Raw genomic sequence first — 18,618 nt, forward strand, 5'->3', positions numbered from 1 at the left:
GTTTCACTGCTGCTCCTTGTCATGCTTTTATACACCTCCTGATACTCAGTTTTCTTTGTGTCAGCCGATCAGGGACTTTGTGCTTTTCTTTTCCCTTATTTGGTAAGGAAAGCAAGAGTGAGCCATCCACTTTCTGCGTGTTTTCCCCTTGCTTTCGTTTCGTTTTTTATTTATAGCACGCCTGATAGATAATAAACAGATTTTTTCGAATCTCTTGAAAGTATAATACCAAAAACCATCTTTTGGATTAAGGGTGCTGTTTAGAACCTGAAGTTAGCAAGAATGACAAAAACGTATGATTGAACTTCCTGGGAGAAAATAATGTGCACCCCCTGGCTGCTGGGTAAACCAATATTTTGCTTTCTGAGTTAATTCATAGTTACCAGAACAAAAAGGATCGATCTTAACCATAGGTCTCTAAAGAGGATAGCACATTTCTTCTCAAGATTGTATGACATCCAGTTTCCAAAAGTAAAGTTCAGTTTTGTAATATGGCCAAATTTTCATGACATTTGCCGTGACATAATATTCATTATAACAAATTTGTGGTTCATGACATCTGCTATGACATAATATCTATTATAACAAATTTATGGATTATGACATTTGCCATGACATAATATCCATTATTAGGCCAAGGATTTCTTGCTATAAATAGAGGAGTTTCTCCTTATTTGAAAACACACCAATTCAAGAGCTTTTTACTCTTGTCTTTCTTTCTCCTCCTTTATTTCATTATAGAGTATTTTGTAAGAGAGTGAGTGCTGGGAAACACTTGTGTGAACCCTTTCTTTGGAGTGATCTTGTGAGGTTATTCTCTTGGGGTATTTGGGAGTAATTAGAGTATTTACTCTAATTTTGTGCTCTCTTTTGTACTCTTGTTGGTATAGTGAAATTGCTCCTCTCCGCTTGTGGACGTATGTCACTTTGATCGAACCACGTTAAATTTGTGTCTTCTTTATATTCTTTAATTGTTGTTATTATCAACTTTCATTGTCTTTGTTATTGTCATTATACCATTGTTTGGCTAAATTCCGCACTACCCGGGTTCCCGATCCTAACAAATTGATATCAGAGCCAGATTTAACCGGGTTAGTTTAAATAGCCAAAATAACTCTAACAAAATCTTATGTTGAGAAATTTGACCGAAGTGCAAACTTCGGAATGTGACAATTAAAGATGGAAGCTATCCTAATTCAGGATGGCTTAGATTTGGCACTGCAAGGAAAGGAGAAGATCCCGGATAAAATGACGGACGAGGAGTTTGCCGTCATAGACAAAAAGGCAAAAGCAGGTATTATTTTAAATCTTTCAAATGAGGTTTTGCGTGAAGTTACAACAGAAAGCTCAGCCAAAGGCATATGGGAAAAGCTTAAAACCCTATATCTGAAAAGAACAGTAGAAAACAGGCTTTACCTAAAGCAAAAACTCTACACTTTTCGTATGGCTGAAGGTACCTCTATACTTACACATCTTGATACTTTTGATGCTGAAATCAAAGATGAGGATCAAGCTGTGTTATTGTTTGTTTCCTTACCCCAGTCGTTTAAACATATAAGAGATATTATGCTTTATGGAAAGGATAATATCTCTTATAAAGATATCAAATCTATTTTGAAATCAAAAGAACAAATAGATAGAGATATTACTGGGGAAACTAGTGGGAACCAAGGGGAAGGCTTATTCATAAGAGGTAGATCCAATAAGAAAGATTCAAGTAGTGAGAAACCTAAATCAAGGTCAAAATCCAGATACAGAAATGTCATGTGCAAATATTGTCACAAGAAATGTCATATTATTTCTGAATGCGTTAAATTGAAAAACAAAGAAAAGCATACAGAAAAGAAAAATGAGCACAAAAATACTGACACTGCCGAAGCAAGTGTAGCTGCTGATGAGACTGAGGGAACTATTTTTTTAGCAACTAATAATAGTTTCAAATCTAATAATGAGTGGATTTTAGATTCGGGTTGTTCTTATCATATGTGTCCCAGTCGGGATTTATTTACCACATATGAATCTATTGGAGGTGGGGTTGTCTTGATGGGCAACAATGCTGCCTGCAAAGTTATTGGAAAAGGTACAGTCCGAATCAAAATGCACGATGGTGTGGTGAGAACTCTCACCGATGTTAGACATGTTCCTGACTTGAAGAAAAATCTCATCTCTTTGGGCACTCTAGAATCTCTTGGGTGCAAGTACACATGTGAAGGTGGAGTTCTGAAAATTTCTCATGGTGCTCTTGTGATCATGAAAGCACGCAGATCTGGTACGTTGTATACTCTTTTGGGATCTACTGTTACAGGTGCTGCTGCAGTTTCAATATCAGATAAATTAGATTCTGACATCAGCAAATTGTGGCATATGCGATTGGGGCATATGAGTGAAAAAGGTCTTTCCATTCTCAGCAAAAGAGGTCTCTTATGTGGCCAAAGTACCGAAAATATGGAGTTCTGTGAACATTATGTGTTCGGAAAGCAGAAAAGAGTCAACTTCAAATCTCCAACGATTCATAGAACAAAAGGTACTTTGGATTACATTCATTCAGATCTTTGGGGTCCTTCACGTACCCCATCAAAAGGTGGTGCCAGGTATATGTTAACTTTCATTGATGATTATTGAAGGAAAGTTTGGGTTTATTTCCTGAAAAATAAAAGTGATATTTTCTTAAATTGCAAACAATGGAAAGTTTTGATTGAGAAGCAAATAGGAAAACATGTTAAGCGGCTTAGAACAGATAATGGCTTGGAATTTTGTAACGATGAATTCAACGAATTTTGCAAGAATGAAGGAATTGCTCGACATCGTACTGTGAGAATGACACCTCAGCAAAATGGTGTGGAAGAAAGGGTGAATAGAACTCTTTTGGAAAGGGCTCGTTGCATGATTTCAAATGCTAGGTTGACAAACGCCTTTTGGGCAGAAGCTATCTCTACAACTTGTTATATTGTCAACCGAGCTCCTTCTGCACCTTTGAACTTTAAGACTCCAGAGAAAATGTGGTAAGGTACTCCTGCTAATTATTCTGATTTAAAGATATTTGGTTGCCCTGCATACATGCATGTAAATGATGGAAAATTAGAGCCAAGGGCTAAAAAGTGCATTTTCCTTGGGTATGCATCTGGGGTGAAAGGATACCGACTATGGTATCCTGATCCCACGACACCAAAATTTATAATTAGCAGAGATGTAACCTTTGATGAATCCTCTATGTTACAGTCTAGAAAAGAGTCTTCTAGTTCTTGTAATACAGATAAAGGAAAGAGTACACAGAACCAGTTGGAGATTGAGATTGGCATTCCTTCTGAGCCAAGCTCATCAACTTTGGAGCAAAATACAGTTGAAACTCATGAAGTTGAGACATAAGCTAAAATTTCTGAAGTTGAGACTCCTGAAGTTGAACCAGAAGAAGAGGAGTATTCTATAGCCAAACATAGACCAAGAAGAGAAGGTAAACAACCATTAAGGTTTGGAGATTATGTTGCATTTGCTTTTTCAGTTGCACAGGAAACTGAAGAAATTGGAAAACCATCAAAATATTCAGAAATAGTTTCTGGTGCTGACTCAGACAAGTGGCTGATTGCAATGAATGAAGAAATTGAGTCTCTCCACAAGAATGGTACTTGGTCTCTTGTGAAGCCGCCATCAGGAAAAAGAATTGTTGGTTGCAAATGGGTCTTCAAGAAAAAGGATGGCATTCCAGGGGTTGAAGATGCAAGGTATAAGGCACGATTAGTTGCAAAGGGCTATAGTCAGGTACAAGGAGTTGATTTTAATGATATTTTCTCACCTGTTGTTAAACATAGCTCTATTCGTATCTTGCTTGCCTTCGTTGCCATGTATGATTTGGAATTAGAACAACTTGATGTTAAGACAGCTTTCTTACATGGCGAACTTGAGGAACAAATATACATGCATCAACCCGAAGGATTTAAAATTGAAGGAAAAGAAGATCATGTTTGCTTGTTGAAGAAATCCCTGTACGGATTAAAGCAGTCTCCAAGACAATGGTATAAAAGGTTTGATTCCTTTATGTTGGGTCATGGTTATTCGAGGAGCATGTATGATAGTTGTGTTTACTTCCGGAAGTTAAATGATGGTTCATTTGTGTACCTATTATTATATGTTGATGACATGCTCATTGCTACTAAAGATTTAACATAAATTCACAATTTGAAAAGTCAGCTGAAAAGTGAATTTGAGATGAAAGATTTGGGAGCAGCTAAGAAAATCCTTGGCATGGAGATCAAAAGAGATCGAAAAGCCAACAAGCTATTTCTGACCCAGAAGAAGTACTTGGAGAAAGTCTTGGAGTGGTTTGGTATGAAAGATGCTAAACAAGTTAGTACCCCTCTTGCTTCTCATTTTAAGTTATCAGTTGCTCAGTCCCCGCAGTCAGAGGAAGAAGAGAGGTACATGGCACAGGTTTCTTATTCCAGTGCAGTCGGCAGTATTATGTATGCAATGGTTTGTACACGTATAGACATTTCACAAGCAGTGAGCGTGGTAAGCCGGTATATGGCTTTCCCTGGTAAAGTACATTAGCATGCTGTGAAATGGATTATCACATACTTGCGAAGTACTTTAAACACATGTTTGGAATTTGGGAGAAATACTAACACTTTGGTTGGTTTTATAGACTCATATTATGCAGGTGATCTTGACAAAAGAAGATCACTGACAGGCTATGTATTTTGTATTGGTGGTTGCGCTATTAGTTGGAAAGCTACATTGCAACATGTAGTAGTTTTATCTACTACCGAAGCAGAATATATGGCAGTGACCGAGGCGATCAAAGAAGCTTTATGGTTGAAGGGTCTATTTGCGGAACTTAGTTTACACCAAGGTGGTATTACCATTTTCTGTGATAGTCAAAGTGCCATTCACTTGACTAAAGATCAAATGTATCATGAGAGGACGAAACACATTGATATAAAGTATCATTTCATCCGAGAAACCATTGCTGAAGGAAAAGTCTCTGTTCAGAAGATCAACACTAGAGAAAATCCTGCTGACATGTTCACAAAACCTCTTCCAGTGTCCAAGTTCAAGCTTTGCCTGAACTTGATTGGCATTTATGAAGAATGATTTTTCCCATTGGGGTTTTTGCGGAGAAGGTGGAGCAAATTTACTATATATAAGCCTAAATTAGGCCAAGGTGGAGATTTATAATATGGCTAAATTTTTATGATATTTGTCATGACATAATATCCATTATAACAAATTTGTGGTTCATGACATTTGCCATGACATAATATCCATTATAACAAATTTATGGATCATGACATTTGCCATGACATAATATCCATTATTAGGCCAAGGATTTCTTGCTATAAATAGAGGAGTTTCTCCTCATTTGAAAACACACCAATTCAAGAGCTTTTCACTATTGTCTTTCTTTCTCCTCCTTTATTTCATTATAGAGTATTTTGTAAGAGAGTGAGTGTTGGGAAATACTTGTGTGAACCCTTTCTTTGGAGTGATCTTGTGAGGTTATTCTCTTGGGGTATTTGGGATTAATTAGAGTATTTACTCTAATTTTGTACTCTCTTTTGTACTCTTGTTGGTATAGTGAAATTGTTCCTCTCCGCTTGTGGACGTAGGTCACCTTGACTGAACCACGTTAAATTTGTGTCTTCTTTATATTCTTTAATTGCCGTTATTATCAACTTCCATTGTCTTTGTTATTGTCATTATACCATTGTTTGGCTAAATTCCGCACTACCCGGGTTCCCGATCCTAACAAGTTTGATAAGTGATGTTCATTTCCATTCTGAGAAATTAACTTAGGAAGAGCCCCAAACCATTCACACTTGGTTCTTCAGCTAGTATGCCTATCAAACAACTCGTTAAAGGTTGAATCTAGAATTGTAGGGAGAACTCAAAGAGTATAGGCGTATGCCATTTTATATGTCACAGCAAGTTCTGGCTTACTCTTCTACTTTCGATGTGGGACTCAACTCACTCCTTTTCCTCCATCAGGTTCTATTGAACTTTGAGACATCAAAATATACTTCTCCTTCTTCTTCTTCTTCTTCTTCAGTTGCTCCCCCATTCCTTCACTTTTGATATGTGACAATCTACTGTTTCAAAATTTTTAGAGGAACTAATATAAATACTGAGGTTACAATTGTACAAATTAAAAAATAAGTAATAGATAGGCTGGAAGTAAGTAGGAACTCAAGGAAAGCACGGAAATGCAGAGGTTTTTTGCAAGCAATAGCCGTATAGTTCAGATATGTTGAGGCCATTACTCACAGTTTCTTGTGAGGAGGTGCTCTTTAGTTTGTAACTGTTTGATTGATATGAATGGTAATTCACAATGTTAACAAAAAACAAAATAGAACTGACTTCTGCCTTCCATCTCTTTCATTTTTTCGATTCATTTAAGCTATGTATTGCTTCAGTTTTTGGTTATTCTGAAGAAGTACATGCTGACAATCTTATCGACGAAATGTCCATAGAATGGTGTTGTACTTTATATACTGAATTTCCAATGCAGGTTTAGTTATTAAGCTTATAATAAAGGACCAATTGGCTGAATAAGAAAACAAAGCAGCTGGTTCTTTGCGTTGGCGTCAATATGGCATTGAACTATGTAAGGAGCTAACTTGCTTTCTTCTTCTTAGGGCTCTGAGTGTCATCTGAACGACTCCTTTCGTTGCAAGCCAGGGCATTTCTGCCACAATATTCACTTGCAGTGGTGGCTGATATGGTGATATCTGGAAGTCATTATTTTGCTCTCAGCATTCTTGGCGCAGCACAGATGACAATATAATGCATCATAACTTTGTGCTCATGTTCTTTTGAGTCCACTACTGCAACTAATATAACCAGTTTGGTGAAGGGAAGTGATCATCTTATCATTTGGTTCAAAAGTCAAAACGTGGGCGACTTTAGTAAAAAGAAACTATGCTGTGCGGCTTAGAAATCTGTTTTAGCTAAATTAGCTTTTCCAAGTTCTGATTAAGAACAATGGAGCAGAAAAACTTTCCCATATTCCTATTGGAGTGTTTCCCGTATGATCAGTTCATACTTCTCTCTTTTTTTGGACATAAACGGGTGCTTACATTAATTTACTATCTTTAAGGAGACATTGTTAATCAACCGATCCACAGGTCAAACTGATGTTTTTGGTGCTTCTTCTTTGCAGTATTTGCACTAGCTAATCTTTCTGAGCAAATGTAAGATTATGGAATTGTAGCATTTGGTGGAGTTCCTTAGCTCAACGCAAAGATCTTACATTTTATGGAACTTTGGGAGTAAAGTATTTGGTGGAATTCGCATAGGTCAATGCAAAGATCCTACATCTTTTCAGGGGCCATTTCCTCCTCATCATTCGGGCGGAGTTAGAGTTCTAGTTACGATTCGTTAGAACCAGTAGCTTCCGCCAAAACTATGTATTTGTGTTAAGAAATCTACTAAATATGTATAAATAATTATTCAGAACCCATTAAACTATCTTTTCTAGAATCCAGATCGCATAATCTTTTCAGGGGCCATTTCCTCCTCATCATTCGGGCGGAGTTGGAGTTCTAGTTACGATTTATTAAGAAAGTAGAATTCGCATATTATATAAATTCATTCCAAATATAATATAATACCCAAAGTTAAAAATAAAATAAATAATAGGAAAGATATATACAGACAAAAATAATTTTAAGATAAAGCCTAAAATATAACGAAAGTAATTCCAACATTTCATTATATAAAGAGCAAAATATGTAATGTTTCTGGCCAAAAAAAAAAAAAATGTAACGTTCGGTGCTGGAATTGGCTTATATGAGGCTCTCATCCTGGACTTAAAGTCTCATGGATATGATGTCGTCGGCAAGATTGTTTTAAAATATACTTTCATAAACTTTTTAACCACTGTAATTATTAATTCTAGATTACTAATTCTATGAACTACCATAGAAATATTACCTCTCTGAAGCTCACAAAATCTAGCAAAAGTTGTTTAATTGTATCTTTACACTCTAGATAGAAATTGTAGGGAAATGACACGAGTAAATAACGATAATACTGCAATAATATTATTTGTAAGCAGATACACGAATTGGCTTGAGTCGTGCTAGCCACTGTCCTAAAAACTATTTCAGCAATGTGAAATATTTTTTCAAGATTAAATAAGCCTACCTCTATTTATTTAGAGGATATAGGAATGAGCAAAATCAAATAATAAATCCAGCAGGTTCAAAAAATTGGAGAGAAGAATTAATAATAATAATAGGTAATGATTGTAGGAAGAAAGTAATGATTAGCAAGATGAATTCTTGGTTGAGAATTTGGGTTAGTATGATGCTAATCCACAACCTATTTATAGGCAATTAGGGAGGTTGCATGTATGACAAGTGTGGAGAGTCTTTTAACACTTGTCGAAATATATTAGTCCACTTGACTTCAATATTAATAAATGTACCTAGTTTTCCATGCATGAAGACACATGGTAGATTTACATAGCCACTTGTCAAAGCCCTTCAACACTTGGCTTTAAGGCTTCATGCAAGAAGCCACTTGGAAATAGATAGGACACTTGTAAAATAAAAAGACACATGACTATTTTAAAATTTTGAAAATACTCGTACAATCCCCACATATTTTCAAAATTTATAGGAGAAGGATAAAAAAAATGAAAGAATTGACTTGCTGGATTTGCATGGTCTAAATGTAATGGGTTTGGTGTCTTCAGGACTATGAACCAAACTTAGACCAATAAAACTTAACTCACATAATTACTGGTGAAATATAATATTTCTATGAAGCAATAATTCTTATTATAAGTCATAGATTTTATCAATCACATTTCGACCCTCGCCCAACCTAGGCCATGTGCTGTGTTGATCGCCAATTGACCCCGTCCAGGTAAGTATGTTCCATGTTGCTCCTTGCCCTGCTTCTATACCCCTCCAACAACGTAGTAACAAAAAAAAAAGATAACAACAATAATAATCATAATAATAGTAAGTTCTCAACTTAGTAACAAAGCAATTAATCTGAAGTAGATGTTGCCACATAAGTTAACATTCAGTCAACCTTTTCAACTTAAGCTTTCAACCTTAAGACTAAGTGTCTCAATTCATTCCGAAATCTCTCCGGACCCAAACCGACTACCCCGGCAAGTCACATAACAGTTATAAAGTACAAAATGAGCAGTAAATAGAGGAACGGGGCTACAACTAGTCGGGTCGTTACAACCTCCCAAAGTACAAGGAATTGTAAAGCTGCCTGGATCACCAAGTTTCTGTGGAAGCTTATTTTGAAGTATAGCACTACATTTTTCTGTAAGTTTAACCACTGAAACTTCTTCCAATTTTCTTTTACTTGACAAAATTTCTTTAAGAAATTTAGCATATGCCGGCATTTGCTTCAAAGCATTTGTAAAAGGTATGTTAATGTAAAGTTGTTTTAAACTTTCTAGAAAGTTTGAGAATTGTTTGTCAAGCTTTTCTCTTTTTAGTATTTGGGGAAAGGGGAGGGGTACAGAGTAAGGATTCGTCATCAATTCATTTTCTTGTACCTTTTTTTCCTTTATTTTTTTGTATTTTTAGAAGTTCAAAGTCTCTTTTATTCTCACCTTCATTTATCTGTTCCACTTCTTGTGGCTTTCCTTGTCTATCTGCATATGGATTATCAAGAGTTTTACCAGACCGCAGAGAGATGGCTTGGAGATATTCCTTTGGATTTTTTTCGGTGTTACTTGGTAGAGCACTTTTTATTTGTCTAGACATGAGGGTTGCTAATTAGCTCATCTGGATTTTCAAATTCTTGATTGCTGAATTTTGACTTTCAACTTTCTCGCTTGTAGCTTTAATGAATTTGTACATCATGTCTTCAAGGCTTTGTTGATGAGCTCTTTGGGGCTGTTGTTGATATGGCTAAAAATCTTGTTGCCCTCTATTTTGATTTTGAAAACCAGGTGGTCCCTGTGCCTGCTGCTTTTGATTGAAAAATCTTTGAGGATTTTCAGCACCATTTAGGTTACTCCATTAGAATCCCGGATGTTTTTGTGCCATAGGACTACCGAATGGATAACTGGTTCTATAACCAATAGCATTTACGTGTTCTTCATTTTGTGTTGAAGCTTGGCACTCATGATTGGGATGATTACCTCCACAAACGTCACAGTTCTCATGTTGAGATGATGATTGGGTAATTTACCTGAAAATCCTCAACATTTTGTGTCAGAGTTGCAATTTGTTGTGCTAATGAACTCCAAGCCTCAACTTGATTGACTCCTGCTGCTTTCTTGACAATTATTCTGTCTGAGGGCCATTGAACAACATTTTCTGAAATTTCATTGAGCAATTGTATGGCTTCTGTAGTGGTTTTGCTCATTATGGATCCTCCTGATGCTGCATCAAATACATTTATAGCAGAGGGTTTAAGACCATGATAAAAAATATACAAGATATCAGGATCTTGGATACCATGGTGTGAAAATTTTCTTAACATTGCTTTTAATCATTCCCATGCTTGGTATACAGATTCAGAATCTGTCTGCATAAAATTATTGATTTCTTGCCTCATTTTAAATATTTTTGCAGGTGAAAAATATTTATTAAAAAATTTCTGAGTCATTTGGTCCCATGTAGTGATTGAACCTCTTGGCAGACTTCGCAACCATATTTTTGCTTTACCTTTTAATGAAAAAGGAAAAAGCCGCAACCTGATAGCGTCAGTTGTGACTCCATTATACCTGCAAGTTTCAACTAATTCAAGAAAATCAATTAGATGGGTGTGAGGATATTCACTCGCATCACCAGTAAACTGACATGACTGTTGAATGGTTTGAATCAAGCCTGTGCGAATTTCAAAGTTGTTTGCTGCAATTGGTGGTCTTCTCACACTTTATTCTCCTTCAAAATGATCCGGCCTTGCATAATCTCTCAGTATTCTGTCACGTCGTGGAGCCACCTCATCGGACTATTCTTCCACTAGATGTGGTGGAAGTTGGTTATTGTTAAGCTCTTCAATCTCCATTTCTTCGCAAGCTATACTTTGAGGAGATGATGTTTGTCCTTTCCTGCGTAAACGAAGAGATTTTTCAATTTCTGGGTCGTAACTCGCCAACTCTTTTGTAGAAGAGCGGGTCATAAACTACCTGAAATCCTTAAAGCAAAGATTTGTTTTTTGAAAGAAAATCAAACTTAGTTCCTAAGATAGTACTAGTGACAATAAAAGAAAAAAAATGTATATATAAAAATCAAAATAATAGTAATAATTAGTAGAACTAGTGATAAGAAATAATTTCTTTTAATTTATGAAAAGAGCTAGCTGATCTTAAAAATAATAGTATGATATTGTAGAGTAAAATAAAAATTAAAAATATGGAAGAAAGAAAACAATAGTAAATAGTAATATTGTTAATAAGAAAAAACTAGGAGAAAAGAAAATGTAACTAGTATTAATAGTTACAGTAGTAACCAAAAAAAAAGATAACAACAATAATAATTATAATAATAGTGAGTTCTCAACTGAGTAACAAAACAATTAATCTGAAGTAGATGTTGCCAATCCCCGGCAACGGCGTCAAAAATTTGACGAGTGTCTGGCGTATATAAAATTTAAACCATACTCTGTCAAATTATAGTATAGAAAGAAGTCGAAACCACAGAGATTGGTTTATCTATTCTACAGCCGTTTCTTTTTTTAATTACTATTTGAGAAAATCAGGAAGAGTTGAGTTGTGAATTAACTAACTAAAAGTGCATTAATAGAGCAATAGAAAATATTTTATTTTTCACAAATATAATAAAAAGGTGTTGGGATCATAACTTCACTTAATATTTCTATTATTAATAGATAAATTATACTTCAATTTCTATTTCTCACAAATGTATAAGTGCCTCTCACAATTACATTTATATATTATTACTTAAGTTGAACAATTAATTGCAATCCTCTCGGTTATAAAAATTAATCGTCAAAATAGTAATATTAAAGAGCCAAAAATATATGCTTAAACTAAAACTTGCTTTTTTTAGTAAGTCCCTTTCGGTTACCTTACTTGTTATAACTAATTACTACAATATTTGCCTCTTTCGATTACAAATAAGTGTAGAATCAATTTTAACATATAAGAGTTAGATGTCACTAAATAAAAGTTAACGTCTATCAATACCAAAATTAACTATGTTCTCTTCCGCCTCTTTCGATTACAGAATTAGTAAGAATTTAATATGGAGTACGAAATAGATAGATGTTAACAAATTAAATAACATCTAACTATAAAGCAGATAAAATTTAAATGGAAAAAACTTCAGCTCAAACATGTAAAATTGAGGGATAATATCTACTATTATATAGAAATATTAAGATATGTCATTCTCCCAACACAAGAAAAGTTACTCCATAATGGAGTTAGTACTGACAGCGAAAATATTCTTGCCCATTAAATAAGAAAATAGAAAGAAATATTCAAGAGAATAATCCCCCCTATTTAATTAAAAATAGGTGCTAGAGTAGTTTCCAATATTATAATTTATTCGGAACTAGAAATGAAGACACTATTAAAGCTAAAAGAAGAAAAGAAAGTACTGAAAGAAGCAAGGAAAAGAAGAAGCTCTCCTCTCAATTTTCCGTTGTAGTGAGAAGCTCAATGTAGTGCTATTTATAGATGAAAAAGTATATTATGTATATTGATTTCTCGCATATATTTTTCCAAGTTGGCAACTTGGATGTGCTTGTAGTTGTAAAGTTTGCTAAAATGTAATCCTCCAAATCGGCAAGTGGGCCACTTGCTTGGATGTTTTCACATGCACAAATACTTTCATCATTTGTAAAGCTGCATACACCACTTTACTTTTAACTTTTCAGCATTATAGTTCTTCTTTGCAAATTTGGAAAGTGAACTTTTTCTTCTCATTGTACCTTTTTTTTTTTAGTTTAATTATTTCCTGCAAAGAAAGAAAAAATATTAGTACTAAAAATTAGATTTCAGCTCAACTTATGCATGATATTTTTCTCTTATTAGGGTCATTTCCTCCTCATCATTCAGGCAGAGGCGGAGTTGGAGTTCTAGTTACAGTTCGTCAGAACCATTAGCTTCAGCCAAAACCCTGCATTTGTGTTAAGAAATCCACTTAATGTGTATAAATAATTATCTAGAACTCATTAAGCTGCCTTTTCTTGAATCTAGAACCCATTATAAATTCAAATTCTAGATCCGCCTACATGAATATGCAACCTGATTGAAATATAGCTATGGCCTATGGAAGGAGGGATTGGGAGAGATTGTTAATGTGATCAACAATAGTTTTTTTTCATTATGGTTTATAGATGTTGATCTCCGGATGCATAAAAGTTACTCTCCAACTGTTTTCTGTTTTCTTGATAATTTCCCAAACTAGTCATTTTTATCCATGTAACGGTGAGTACAAAAATCGTGTACTAGTCTTCACTCTTCATAGTTAACCATATATTTGATGTGTAATGTGTCTTATTGAGAAAACTTGTTGAGAGGCGCGTGAGAGCTTAAAAAAAGTCCACCAACCATTTGTAAAAGAAGTTTGATTTGTAATGGATTTCTCTTGAATTTGTGGAAAATAAGTCGTGGATGGTGACATGTGTACCTAAGGGACAAATCATTTTTTTGTAATAATATTAATTTATTACTAATAAACATCAATTATGGAATGGGAAGATAATCAAAGTAGTACTCCAATAAAGAGATTGTAATGGAAAAATTAAGGAAAACGAAGAAAATAGAAATCGATTCTAAATCTTGAAATACTTCTACCAAAGAGTCTTTTTCTCTTCGAATTCATATCATAGCCACCATAAGGATTTGATATTGCTATATAGCGCTCGGTAGAGACAAACGGCTTGGCCTTTCCTTTGGAGAAATAATAAAAGATGAATTTTTCAGAATTAAAATTTAAGAGACGACATCATTTTCGTTTTGCTAATAGTGATATATGAATTCTTTTACTGAATTCAGATGTCGTCGGCAAGATTGTTTTAAAATATACTTTCACAAACTTTTTAACCACTGTAATTATTAATTCTAGATTACTAATTCTATGAAGTACCGCAGAAATATTACCTCTCTGAAGCTCACAAAATCTAGCAAAAGTTGTTTAATTGTATCTTTACACTCTATAGATAGAAATTGTAGGGAAATGACACGAGGAAATAACGATAATATTGGAATAATATTATTTGTAAGTAGATACACGAATTGACTTGAGTCGTGCTGGCCACTGTCCTAAGAAACTATTTCAGCAATGTGAAATGTTTCCCAGAATTAAACAAGTCTACCTCTATTTATTTAGAGAATACAGGAATGAGCAAAATCAAATAATAAATCCAGCAGGTTCAGAAAATTGGAAAGAAGAATTAATAATAATAGGTAATGATTGTAGGAAGAAAGTAATGAATAGCAAGATGAATTCTTGGTTGAGAATTTGGGTTAGTATGATGGCTAATCCACAACCTATTTATAGGCAATTAGGGAGGTTGCATGTATGACAAGTGTGGAGAGTCTTTTAACACTTGTCGAAATATATTAGTCCACATGGCTTCAATATTAACAAGTGTACCTAATCTTCCATGCATGAGGACACATGGTAGATTTGCATAGCCACTTGTCAAAGCCCTTCAACATTTGTCTTTAAGGCTTCATGCAAGAAGTCACTTGGAAATAGATATGACACTTATAAAATAAAAAGACACGTGGCTATTTTAAAATTTTGAAAATACTCCTACAATCCCCACATATTTTCAAAATTTATAGGAGAAGGATAAAAAAATGGAAGAATTGACTTGCTGGATTTGCATGGTCCAAATATAATGGGTTTGGTGTCTTTAGGACTATGAACCAAACTTAGACCAATAAAACTTAACTCACAGAATTACTGGTGAAATATAATATTTCTATAAACCAATAATTCTTATTGTAAGTCAAAGATTTTATCAATCACATTTCGACCCTCATAATTTTGCTGTTAAAAGCGATTTTGCGCCACTAGGCCATGCGCGTGCCTGGTTATTCATGAGAGATCTAGAGACGAGGCCAAAATCTCATATGAACGGCCCACTCTACTCTCATATAGGTAAATTCATCAAGTGTATACTGCTTTTAAATACACCATCCATAAGGAATATGAATTCATTTAGAGCTATAACTAAGTCTCTCAATTAGTAGCAGTCAAGCACTCTCATTTAGTGCTTTAGTGCCAATATCGACTTGTTATTACCCATATGAACTTACTTCATGGGATCTCCAACCACATAGGTTGGGTTACCATCTCTATTGACAACATGTCGGCCTTAACCCCGTCTCTTTTGAGGTTTGAAGAATTAATTTTCTTCCCATAGGTTTAGTCAGAGGATCAGCCAAATTAACTTTTGACTTCACATAATCAATGAAAATTATTCCATCTCTCAGCAGCTACTTTATGACATCATGTCTTAATTTTATGTGTCTACTTTTACAATTATAAGATTTATTCTTTTCAATAGCTATTGCCGCTTGACAATCTCAATGCATTGACACAGGAGGCAATACATCCTTTATTAAAGGGATATTAGCTAAGAAGTTTCTTAGCCACGCAGCCTCAGAACCAGCTAACTCCAGAGCTACAAACTCTGATTCCATAATCGATCTAGCAATGATCGTCTGTTTAGCTGATTTCCACGATATTGCATCACCTCCAAGGGTGAATACATAACCATTAGTGGATTTTGTCTCATCTGAATCAGAGATCCAGTTTGCATCACTGTACCCTTCTAAAATATAAGGAAATTCACTATATAGGACACCATAATTCATGGTCCTCTCAAATATTTTATTAGTCTAGCTAATGCAGACCAATGCTTGTTGTTGGCATTATGAGTATATCTACTCAGTCTACACACATCATAGGCTATATCAGACCTTGTAAAATTCATTAAATGTATCAGACTCCCAATAATCTGAGCATATTTAGACTGAGCAACTGGGTCACCATTATTCTTTTTCAAGTGAGAGTTAGCATCAAAAGGAGTGCTCACTATTGTGACATTAAAATATTCAAACTTCTTAAGCAGTCTTTCAACATAATATTCTTGTGACAACATTATGCCATCTTCACTCCTTATAACTTTAACTTCCAATATCATATTTACTTCATCCACATCTTTTATGTCAAAATTAGCAGACAGAAATAATTTTATACTTTGCACAATATTTAAACTTGTACCAAATATAAGCATGCTATCAACATATAGACATTTTATCACATAATCATTATCTACCACTGTCACGACCCGAAATTCCCACCTTCGGACCGTGATGGCGCCTAACATTTCACTTGCTAGGCAAGCCAACGTTAGAATAATATTAACTAATTTTTAAATAATTTTTACATTATTAATACTCAAGGAAACAAAAGCAGAAGCAAAATTTGAAATATAGTGAAATAATCCATAAATGCCACGGTGTCTAAATACCATCCCAGAATTGGTATCAGTAGTGCACGAACTTCTAGAATAAATACAAATAAAGGTCTGAATAAAATAAAGCTGTCTGGAAATAAACACACAGCTAAAGTAAAATAGACGGGGACTTCAGAACTGCGGACGCCATACAGTTATACCTCAAGTCTCCTCTGGTAGCTGAAATCCGAGCAAGTCTACAGTACGTCGCTGGGACCAACTCCAAAATCTGCACAAGAAGTGCAGAGTGTAGTATCAGTACAACCGATCCCGTGTACTGGTAACTGCTGAGCCTAACCTCGACAAAGTAGTGACGAGGCTAAGGCGGATCACTTACATTAACCTGTACGCAATATTAGTAACAACAACAATAATAGAAATAATTTGGGTAACTCATTTATAATAATTGAAGCCAACTCAGCAGTCATAACCAATTATCATTTCCATCAATTCTGTTGCAGCGTGCACATATATATATGTATGTATGTATGTATGTATGTTGACTTTTAAATAAGTCTGTTGCGGCGTGCAACTCGATCCTCCAATATGGACTTTTTAATAAGTCTGTTGCGGCGTGCAACCCGATCCTCCAATACATTCATTATAATTAATTTTGTTGCGGCGTGCAACCCGATCCTCCAATATATTCATTATAATCAATTCTGTTGCGGCGTGCAACCTGCTCCTCCAACATATTCATTTACCAATTCTTATAGAAGAAATTTCCCAAATAATTGCAACAGTTGATATAAAATTATAAGATAACAAGCATACAATAATTATGATTTAATTATGAAACAAACAATGTCAAATAGCAAATTATTATAGAAATCAGGAAGAAAATAGGCAGTTTAATATTTATTATGCTAAATGTCATATAACAATTAAGGCACATAATTCAAATAGCATGTAACAATTAATGTAGGAATTCAAGAATTAATATTGGACAAAGAATAAGAGAGAAATAATTATTATAATAATTAATTTATGATTTAAAATAATTTATGGATTTTCAAGTAAACAGGCAAACAATTAATTTGATGACGTATAGACACTCGTCACCTCGCCTATACGTCGTTCACATACATTTCATATAACAAATAATTTAAGCGTTCTATTCCCTCAAGTCAAGGTTAACCATGACACTTACCTCGCTTTGCAAATTTCAATCAATTACTCGACCACAGCTTTTCCTTTTAAATTTATCTCCAAAAGCTTCAAATCTATTCACAAACAATTCGATATACTCAATACGAATCATAGGAATTAATTCCATATGAATTTACAAATTTTCCGGATAAAAATCCGAAATTCATTAAAATATTCGATAGTGGGACCCATATCTCAAATCCCGGAAAAACCATACGAAATCCGAACACCCATTCCGAGACGAGTCCAACCATACAAAAATTATTCAATTCCGATGTCAAATGGACCTTCAAATCTTAAATTTTCCTTTTTGGAAGATTTTATAAAAATCTGATATTTTTTCCATAAATTTACGGATTCATGATATAAATGAGTATGAAATCGTGAAATATAATCAATGTAGGATAAGGAACACTTACCCCAATATTTTTCCGTGAAAATCGCCCAAAAATCGCCTTACCCGAGCTCAAAAATGGGAAAGAGTTGAAAATGGGTCGAAACCCCATTTCCAGAACTTAAGTTCCGTTTCTGGGATTTTTACCCTTCGCGAACGCGATCAGTGCCTCGGGTTCGCGAAGCACAAATTTGTGCTGTCCAATTTACTCTTCGCGAACGTGAGGGCTCCTTCGCGAATGCGATACTTGCCTGGCTTGGCCTTCGCGAACGCGAAGGCTAATTTTCCTGGCCAGCCTCTTTCCCTTCGCGAACGCGAAGCTTTGAACCTCAAGCCTTCGCGGATGCGTCACTCTATCGCGAACGCGAAGCACAAAATGTGCCAGCCCCAATTTGCTCTTCGCGTTCGCGAGAGTACCTTCGTGAACGCGAAGAACACACCAGAAGCCTGAAGTCTGCAGAAAACCAGATTTTCTATGTCCGAAAATGATCCGTTAACCACCCGAAATCAACCCGAGCCCTCGGGGCTCCAAACCAAACATGCACCCAAGTCCTAAAACATCATACGAACTTGCTTGTGCGATCAAATCGTCAAACTAACACCTAGAACTACGAATCGGACACCAAATCAAAGAAAATTTTTAAGAAAACTTTAAA

At 35.0% G+C, this 18,618-nt stretch overlaps 1 long non-coding RNA gene across 1 annotated transcript; it reads right to left on the reverse strand.

Moving 5' to 3' along the window:
• Positions 1-8,364: 8,364 nt before the first annotated feature.
• LOC104086315 (uncharacterized) lies at positions 8,365-13,193 on the reverse strand. Its single transcript, XR_684051.4, has 2 exons — positions 10,641-13,193; positions 8,365-10,355 (listed from the first exon to the last, which is right to left on the reverse strand). It is a non-coding gene; the product is annotated as an uncharacterized lncRNA (long non-coding RNA).
• Positions 13,194-18,618: the final 5,425 nt, after the last annotated feature.

Source organism: Nicotiana tomentosiformis, unplaced genomic scaffold (assembly GCF_000390325.3).
Source record: "Nicotiana tomentosiformis unplaced genomic scaffold, ASM39032v3 Un00291, whole genome shotgun sequence".
Lineage (NCBI taxonomy): Eukaryota > Viridiplantae > Streptophyta > Magnoliopsida > Solanales > Solanaceae > Nicotiana > Nicotiana tomentosiformis.